Raw genomic sequence first — 9,734 nt, 5'->3', positions numbered from 1 at the left:
AAATTTCATATATATGAAGGCACAGAATATTAACAGATCATCCTCAACGTCGAAAGCTGAAGCCAAACCTCCCAAACAACCAAAATTGGACCTACGTAAGCATCCATATCCATTCCTTACAGTATCATCTGAGGATGATCACTTGCACACTCGACACATGGATAAGGTGAAGAGAGAAGCAGCCAGTGGCAACAAAGCCAACATGGAGATAGTCAAGGAGTACATGATGAGAACATATCCTAAAAGAAAAAAATGATACTCAAGGATAGATGGAGATGTTTTTCAGGAGTACACTTTTTTTGCAAAAGCAATCTATAGTACGTCAATCCACTATAATGTTATATAGCAAAAATGTTACATAGCTGAAATCAAATGTTACTGTTACACTTATGTGCAACCCTGGAGTTCATGTGCAGCAGCATAGGAAGCCTAAAAATAAAAGTATAAAAATTTTCTGGGGGGAATGCCCCAGACATGCTAGGCTACAGTGACACTGATTGGAATAGCACGGGCTAGCTGTTCACAAATCATAACATTGAGAATTGTTGGTTTCTGTAATCACACAAAATCCTAGATCAAAATAAATTCTGACATCATGTGGGTATAATTTCCTTTCTGCAGGTGAAGTCTGTCCAATGATCATGTCAAAACATCTGGGGAAAAGATGGCAAAACTATTAAACAATGTCGCTATATTATATAGTGGTAGTATTTGTATTTATAATTATATGTGGTAGTGCAGTAAGAAGAGGCTTATCTACTGTATACTTCACTTATTATATGCTACATTGTTATCAGGTGGCCGCAGAAATGGATATGATATTGGTGGCTAATGACAACACTCGGGGTATTTTCAATTCCTTCTGGATAACATGGCAGCCAGCAATTATTTAATATGCTACTTCCTCAAAGAATAAGGCTGCGGCCTGAAAGTATGCTTTGCAAGACAGTGACGGTAATAAAAGCTGTTAGACAGATCTCATGCTATGTGAGCATTTTTTAATCTTGCAGAAAATATGACACTTACAGCTTTAAGGTGCCTTGGATTCTTCTTGACGACAAAATACAGAGTGCCAAAATACAGGAAAGATACTGGAGTTGCTGCAAAGAATAAAGTTCCAGAGGCTGATGATATGGATATACCATTCATTTTAAATGAAGTTGTGGTAAGGCTATTTGTTTGTGGTATACCATAATGGTACTAGCAAGAAGGCTGAAGTCTGTAGGGAATTAGATTTGAATAATACTAGAACATGGACTGACTGTTGGTACACTGCATGTATAAGGATCTTTTATTGAATGTTATCCCATGCATCAAGGACCCGCAAATATTAAGGCTGTATATAACCTACTATAGTGCATTTAATAGTTATACTACGGCTGCAAGGGACGGCTGAGGCATATATCAGGCAAATGTTGAGCAGTCGTGGAATAAGTAGTGCTCGCCCAATTTGTTTTATATACTGGGTTAAAAAGCATTGCATGGCAAAAATACCTAGATGTGTACATCATTTATCGCATATGTGGTGGTATACATACAATTGTAAGTTGTTGTAAGCCATTTAACACTATTGTGTACACAGAAAGTAAGCTATATTCTATACTTAATAATGTATTTAGGCATATAAAAATCACTAACCTGTGACGATGTAGTGATCTTCCGTGGTCCTTACAACAGTTGACACTTAGTGCGTAGGCGGATCTATCCATGTATCATCAAAACAAATCTTAGTGATTCTCAGCTGTATAGAATATAGTGATACATGTAGTTGTAGATCACTATACTTAGTCTAAACTATGAAACTAAAACCCACAATTTAAAACTTTATAGCACTCAATATAAAGAATCAAAGTGTGAACTGGCTTGGAATCAAAGATATGAGGAAATCATGTTCCCAGTATATGTTTCCTGAGCAATATCACAGTAATACCTCAGGTGGTGCCTTTGATCCACCCACACAAAGTGGTGCTTTAAAAAGTAGTGAAACAAGAGACATGCATGGTAAGTCCCTACATTGGCATGTTAATTGATGTACGTAACTATAAAAATTAAGCAAAATCATTTGTGCAAAAGCATTAGATTCCAGTGTATATATCTGGGATATGAGCACTGGACTGATTTTCATTATAATTGTATGTGTTCAGGATTCAAAGGCTGGGCAATACTAAATACGTATATATAAGATATGTCTGCATTCTTTTACAGAGGGGAGAAAAAATTGAAGACTGCTGTAAAGAAAGCTATTCTCAAATGGTTCATGTTGTTGATGCAGATGATGAAGTGCTGGATGAGTATGCTGTTGTAGTGGAGAAGGTGGCCGTGAAATGTTCTACACTTCTTGGAACTCTGTACACTTTGTTTGCTGTCCACTATGTTTCTGACATCGAGTATCATAGCAGGGTAAAGGATTTTTACAGAAGAAGGTCTTCAATATATTCAAGATGCTAAGCTGCTCAGTGCAAATTATTCCAACATAGTAGCTACACTGCATGGAGTGTTACTTAGAGCCAGAAACAACCTTTAACTGATTTCAGCTGATGATTAAACATTAATTGTACACTGTATAGTACGTAAGTTGTAGGACATCCACTATGACCTTTTTCCAGAACTCGTTAGAACATTGTATTATAATTAATATTATAGTACTGTATATCAGCTCTAAAGTGACATTTATGTACTTTCAGTTTTTGTTGTTTAAGTTCACTTTAGTTCCTAAAAGAATGTATTATCCACTTTCTTTCATTTACTACACCTACGTACGTAAATACTGGTACAGATGAAAAGAAACATCACTTACTATAAATTGGTTTATGCACAGGTTCATGTGCATACAAGAACTCAGGTTTTTCTGTAAACTTACATAATTGTGTCTTTGGTTAAAATGACACATACATGTGTTACTATAATATGGGACTTCTGCAAAGATGACACTAAATCATGTAATCTTGCACATTACATGTTTGTTGAAATGGCAATGCTTATGTTATTTTAACACAGGCCTTCTGTTAAGATGACACCATATGGTATAACTTTGGCATTGCATGTTTGTTGAAATGACACATTTGTGTGTTACTGTGTCACAGGCCTTCTGTTAAGATGACACTATACGGTGTAACTTGGCATTGCATGTTTGTTGAAATGACACGGTCATGTATTACTGTGACACAAGCCTTCTGTTAAAATGACACTAACTGATATTCCTTGGCATTGCATGTTTTGTTGAAATGACACATGCTTGTGTTACTGTGACACAGGCCTTCTGTTAAGATGACACTAACTGATGTATCCTTGGCATTGCATGTTTTGTTGAAATGACACATGCTTGTGTTACTGTGACACAGGCCTTCTGTTAAGATGACACTAACTGATGTAGCCTTGGCATTGCATGTTTTGTTGAAATGACACATGCTTGTGTTACTGTGACACAGGCCTTCTGTTAAGATGACACTAACTGATGTAGCCTTGGCATTACCTGTTCTGTTGCATTTACAATTACACATGTTATAACAGCACATAATTGTCTGTTTAGGTAACAATTAATTGTCATTGTAACAAATTGTATAGCTACTAACATTTGTTACAACTACAAATATGCTTTGTTCTTTTCACATGATACCTTGTTACTATGGCAATAATCCAAGTGTTACTGTAACATACAACATTATTTGTAACTTTAACAAATTTTTACTTGTCAATAGAGATGCGTCTATTCTACACAACTTTTTTTTGTAACTTTAACAATTTTGTTTTATCTGTGCAGTGTGCAACAAGTTGTACTTAATGGCCATAAATCTTCCACCATTCCAGTTACTAGTGGTGTCCCCCAGGGTTCTGTGCTGGGTCCCCTACTATTCACGATGTTTGTAAATGAGATACCATCAACTGTATCAAGTCCGGTGTCACAGTGATATATGTTTCCCCGGGTAACGTGTTTCCCGCACACATATCCCTAGGGATCCGTGTTTCCCCGCACACATATCACTAACTCGCTAGCGACCTACAAGTCACAGTGATATGTGTTTCATCATTATTATTATTATTATTATTATTATTATAATGCTTTACAGTGTACGATACAAATAGGGATATGATTACAAAGACGGAAATTAGTTAGGAATACACTGAAGGTCTACTAGCATAGCTAGTAGCCTAAAAAGTTTAAAACTAAAAGTAGGTGTAATTACAATTAATTATATAGGGGTGTGTGCGGTGTATGCATACATTTACAGCAAGGACATGAGTAATGATATGTACAAGGGTTAGAAGAATCAAAATTTTCTAAGAAGTGATTATAAAATATTGATTTTAGTTGACGTTTTTCCCCGGGTAATATGTTTCCCCTTTAAAGTCATGTGCAACGTACGTAGTGTTAGCATAGGCGCGCATGCACTTTTAATAATCATAGCTAGTCATTGCACTTACCTATATTACTAATACTATAATTATACATGTTGATGGAGGAAATCAAGCAATTCACTGGCATTCAACTAGAACTGCTACACTGTGCTGTGATTTGGCTATGTAGCTATAACATCAGTTTAATAAAACAGTAGCTACAAGTACATGTACACAATAAAAATACTATATCTCTAGCTATATAGAGTAAATCATGTGATTGCAGCTACGTATAACTAATTTCTTTTTTTTATAAATTTTTTCCCGGGGTGCCTGCACTCCTTGCCACCACCCCCAGCACCAGATGGTAAAAGTGCTGGACTAATCAATGTACAAATTGCTCAATATTATGCTTAGTCTGGTAGCGTTCTACACAGAGAAATGTGCTCTTATTTGCTTCAGCAATGGTGGTGTTTGCACAATGCGCGTGTGTCCAACATTTGCATTGGTCACATTTTATCTGTAGGAAAGAGTTGCAAAAGATCAAGCTGCATAATATATATTTACTTTATACATACCCAATCATCACACACCTTTCCTTCATATCCACTATAAGATTAAATGTGACTGAATTTGACAAAACAAGGCTTCGACGCACAAAGCTTTGTTAAAAGATATGGCGATTTTAAGGAATCATTGTGTAATAACTTCCCAGTGCCTACAGCTGTGCAAACAAAATTTGCACCAATTGTTCATCTGTTCACTAGCTATCACTGAGTGGGTGTATACATTTCTGATACCCAAAATTCGCCCTGTTTTGAGCAGCTTTTTTCGAGCGGGTAATAATATCACAGGCGGTAGTAATAGGGTGGGAGGGTGGGGGTAGTAATAGGGTGGGAGGGTGGGGGTGGAAGGTGGTCTTAATATACGGGTATAAAATGAAGTAAGAAGACGATTGGAATCCAGAGGCCAAGTTTGGGCTCTCCATGGCCCTCCATGGCCCTAAAAGTACTCCGAATTGACTGAGAACACTATTGGCGAGCTCTCTGTGAAGTCCCAGATCACTACACACCATTATCACAAAGCCATGGCCATTTAATGGTGCCAATCTCACACTCGTGGCTTTGACAGGGTCGGAAGAAAGCTGCTACAGAAACCAGACTTGCCAGTGCTGAAGGAAGTACAGTATGAAATATGATGGTGTATTAGACCAGCAATCCATTTCTGGTAAAATCGTAAGTTTGATTTTGTGTGTGTGGAAGCCTTGTTATATGAAATCCGGTCACAAATAGTTATTCATCATGCATGCAAGACTAATGCTGCAATTGCATACCTGAATGGGACAAAATTGTGATTGCAATGTCAATCCTTGCCTGCATAATGTCCATACTGCTGAGTTGTTCAGCAATCTACATAAAGAAAGTAATTGTTAATATATTCGTGTATATAGCTATACCATTAAGCTTTATACGTCTACTTTCAATGAAAAGACTCCACAGTTGAAAGGATCAAATTGTATCTTCTTGCTCAGTTCATGTACTTTAAACTTGTCTATACTAACATCATCAGATATCATTAAATCGCCCCTTGTCTTGAAATATTTCCTGTGTGTATATATGCACACGTGCATAAAACCATAATCGTATGCCAAATTATTTGCATGCATAAACAATTACCCACTTTAATGCAGCAAAGGTACCACGTAAAGCACGGGATGGTCCAAATGGATCAAGGTAGTAAAAGTGCTTTGATTCCAGGTCAATAGCCTAACAGTGTGCACATCAATACCTAATGTGAATTTATTGCTTAATTAATTAGCTTACAATAAATATCCAATAATTACTATCTTGATTGTAACACCCAACCAGATATTTCTTCTGATGTAAACTTTCCTGTATAAGGTGACATATCATGCATCTTCAACATTGCACACAGGAGTATACTTACCCTGGATAATAGATAAGATCTGTGGCATACATCTGAGCAGTATATTATTGTTTTCAGTGTCTGGCTGGGGATGACAAAACAATTGCCATGTATATCTGCTAACAGCCTCAGATATCCATTAATAATCTAAAGAAGTGTTATATGTATAACACAAACAAGACATTTACGTAACAGTGTGTGGTTCTGTAAATAGCTATACATACCTCATCATTTAAGTAACAATTCTGCTTCAGGATGTGAAAGCTCCCATGATGGATGGAGAAATGGTTTATTCTTGCTTTTATCGCATGGCATGGCTGCCCTTTCCAAATGCATTCAAGTTGCTTCTAAAAGATACACAACACAATATCTGTTTTGTATTATATCATTATGTAATACATGTGGTTCTGAGCCTTCTTTATTTGTAATCAGTGTAAGATTACTCAATGGGTGAGTTGTCTTTTGGTCTGTTTTCTAATATATATAGAGAGACAGTAGATTATACAGTTCTGTAAAAAACATAATTATAGTGACACAAAAATACAGTGATTGTACATATACACAAAACGTACCAGCAAGGCTAACATATCCTTCATATGTACTAACCTGTATAGCTGCCTTTACTTTGGAAGTAGTTTTGGACTTTTCAACTTTTACTACATCTTGCTTTGCCTATATATTCACATTAATGCTTGCTATCACACATATAGTTGCACTAACTTTGCCTTAGTGAGCGAGTTAGTTATACAGCTAGTCTATATAGCTCAAAATACAATAAACGTTTTTATTTTTCTTTACTGGCTCATACATGCAATCAGGAATGAGTTGCCAATTAATATAATAGAATCAAGAAATTTGGATGAATTTATTTACGTACTTAACCTTCACTACTGTAATTAATTATCAAATTGCATGTATGTATGTATGTATGTATTTGATTGTACCATTTGGGGTTTTCACCCCCTGGGCAAACCAGCTGAGCTGACTGCCCAGTACCTAATCTTAAATCTTAAAGTCAGCGGCGGAAGAAGTAGTTGATATGAGGGGGGACTGGGCTGACCCATGCAGACTTATTTCTATAGTTTGGTAAGGTGAGACCAAAAAAAAAAGAAGGTCACAACCAACTGACAAGAGCTTTCCACCTCACCAGCTACCATTTCTAGCTGATTAACTACATAAAAATCCTTACATAGCTCGCTACACACTGACTACTTCATTAGAGTGACTGCTCTATTAGAGTATCTCGATCTTTATCACGGTTTTCAGCCCCACTCCAAGAAAGATAATTTCGGTGTGATATCATTCTGAGGGGGAGCTTCAGCCCCCTAGCCCCCCCTTTCCGCCGCCTATGCGTGCAGTACACAGTCTCTTCTAAATTGACTGTCACAGTATGGCTGGCTAGTATAATGCTTATATAGTAGCTATATAGCTAGTCCATTGGACAGTGCCCACCATCTTGAGCAGGCTAGATCTCGCAAACAAAATAAAGCTGAATACCACCAAATTCTATCAGAGCTAGATCGGTTAAATGTTACCAACTTTTATGAGACTCTTGAGATCAGCGTTTTAGGTCATTTCCAGCAATTTTCAGTCACTAACACTTACAATGTATTACATTTTATTGATAAGGACATCAATATCACAAGGTCACTGGTTCGACGGATGCTGGATGATGCCTCGAAGGTTTGAATGACTGCATCCCAGAGGATTTTTATGGCAAGGGATTTCCGAGAGTGGTTGTGATAATGTACTTGTAATTTAATATTTTTGTTTTGTTTCGTAATTGTTGGTTTTGTTTGTAATTGTAATTACTTTTCTCCCTTGCCATGCCCACGTTGGTATCACTTGATCACCAGCCTTGTGGTCGCATGTGACCGAGGGTTACTGAATTTGTATATACATGTCTCATTTATTATGATGGTTTCAACAACAGGGTGATATTTTCGTATATAGCTGAACTCTCTACAGGGTGAATTGTTTCTAGCTAGCTAACTATATACATGTAATAAGCATGGGTGTCTATTAGCTAGATATAGCTATATATCTACTGAATGGTTGGATCGCGTACTCAGTGTTTGCAACTAGCCATAGGGCCTTGGAGTTACTACACGATGGCTATATCTTCGTGGGAAACACGGATCCCTGGTGATATATGTGCGGGGAAACACAAATCCCTAGGGATATGTGTGCGGTGAAATATTAAAAAAAATCGCTACGGGAAACACATATCACTGACAGCTTTTGGTGGGAAACACGGATCCCTAGTGATATGTGTGCGGGGAAACACGGATCCCTAGTGATATGTGTGCGGGAAACACGTTACCCGGGGAAACATATACCACTGTGACACACCGGTGTCACAGTGGTATATGTTTCCCCGGGTAACGTGTTTCCCGCACACATATCACTAGGGATCCGTGTTTCCCCGCACACATATCACTAACTCGCTAGCGACCTACAAGTCACAGTGATATGTGTTTCCCCGGGTAATATGTTTCCCCTTTATAAAGTCATGTGCAACACACGTAGTGTTAGCATAGGCGCGCATGCACTTTTAATAATCATAGCTAGCCATACCTATACAACTAGATAAATACTATAAGTATACTTGTTGATGGAGGAAATCAAGCCATTCACTGGTATTCAACTATAACTGCTAAACTGTGCTGTGATTTGGCTATGTAGCTATAGCATCAGTTTAATAAAACAGTAGCTACAAGTACATGTATACAATAAAATACTATCTCTAGCTATATAGAGTAAATCATGTGGTTGCAGCTATGTATAACTAATCAATGTAGCTACAGCTTTGGCATGCAGTCAGTCATTATCTACCCCCTTGCCGGTTCTATCTGGGGTTCCCCAAGGGAGTATTTTGGGACCCCTATACACTTCATTATTTACATGAATGATTTACCATCTTGTGTTACCATCAGTAAAACTTTACTATTCATTGACGACACCAAGATTTATAATACTGTTAGATATTTCACTGTTTCAAAATGATTTAGACTCAGCAACTTTGTGGAGTACGAGATATAATATGTTCTTTAATCCAAAAATGAGTGTCCACCTATATTAATGCAAAAGTCATCACTATAATTACAAAATAGCTGACACACAGGTTTTAACAAATAGTTCACATAAAAATCTCAGTATCAAGACACACGGTAGTGTGTCGTGCGGCCCAAGAAGCCGGCGCGTAACACCCGTGAGTATATTGACAGGAAGAAAGAAAACGCAATTTTCGCACCTCCGTAGCTCTGTGCTTCCTTGATGAAACAAGACGATTTTTGCTGTGAACATGCCCCCCAACTGCAGCACTCCACATTCCAAATTTGAGCGAAATCGCTTTGCGCGTTCCCGAGATATGCGACTTCAAAAATTGGCTCAGTTTCTTCGTTTTTTTCTTCTTCCTCTTCTTCTTATTTTTCTTTTTCTTGTCGCACACTTACAAAAACTGCTATAAAACT

The 9,734-nt window shown here is 37.4% G+C and overlaps 1 long non-coding RNA gene across 2 annotated transcripts; it reads right to left on the bottom strand.

The window, feature by feature from the left end:
* Positions 1-4,913: 4,913 nt before the first annotated feature.
* LOC136257227 (uncharacterized) lies at positions 4,914-6,339 on the bottom strand. 2 transcript variants are annotated; one of them, XR_010701856.1, is made up of 5 exons: positions 6,159-6,205; positions 6,016-6,101; positions 5,813-5,939; positions 5,669-5,744; positions 4,914-4,944 (listed from the first exon to the last, which is right to left on the bottom strand). It is a non-coding gene; the product is annotated as an uncharacterized lncRNA (long non-coding RNA). The 2 variants fall into 2 exon arrangements; XR_010701855.1 differs by having other exon boundaries at positions 5,813-6,101; positions 6,159-6,339.
* Between the last annotated feature and the right edge of the window lie 3,395 nt (positions 6,340-9,734).

Source organism: Dysidea avara, chromosome 6 (genome assembly GCF_963678975.1).
Source record: "Dysidea avara chromosome 6, odDysAvar1.4, whole genome shotgun sequence".
NCBI classification, from domain to species: domain Eukaryota; kingdom Metazoa; phylum Porifera; class Demospongiae; order Dictyoceratida; family Dysideidae; genus Dysidea; species Dysidea avara.
The sequence above is the reverse complement of the archived record's forward strand: the minus strand, read 5'-3'. Positions and strand labels throughout refer to the sequence as shown.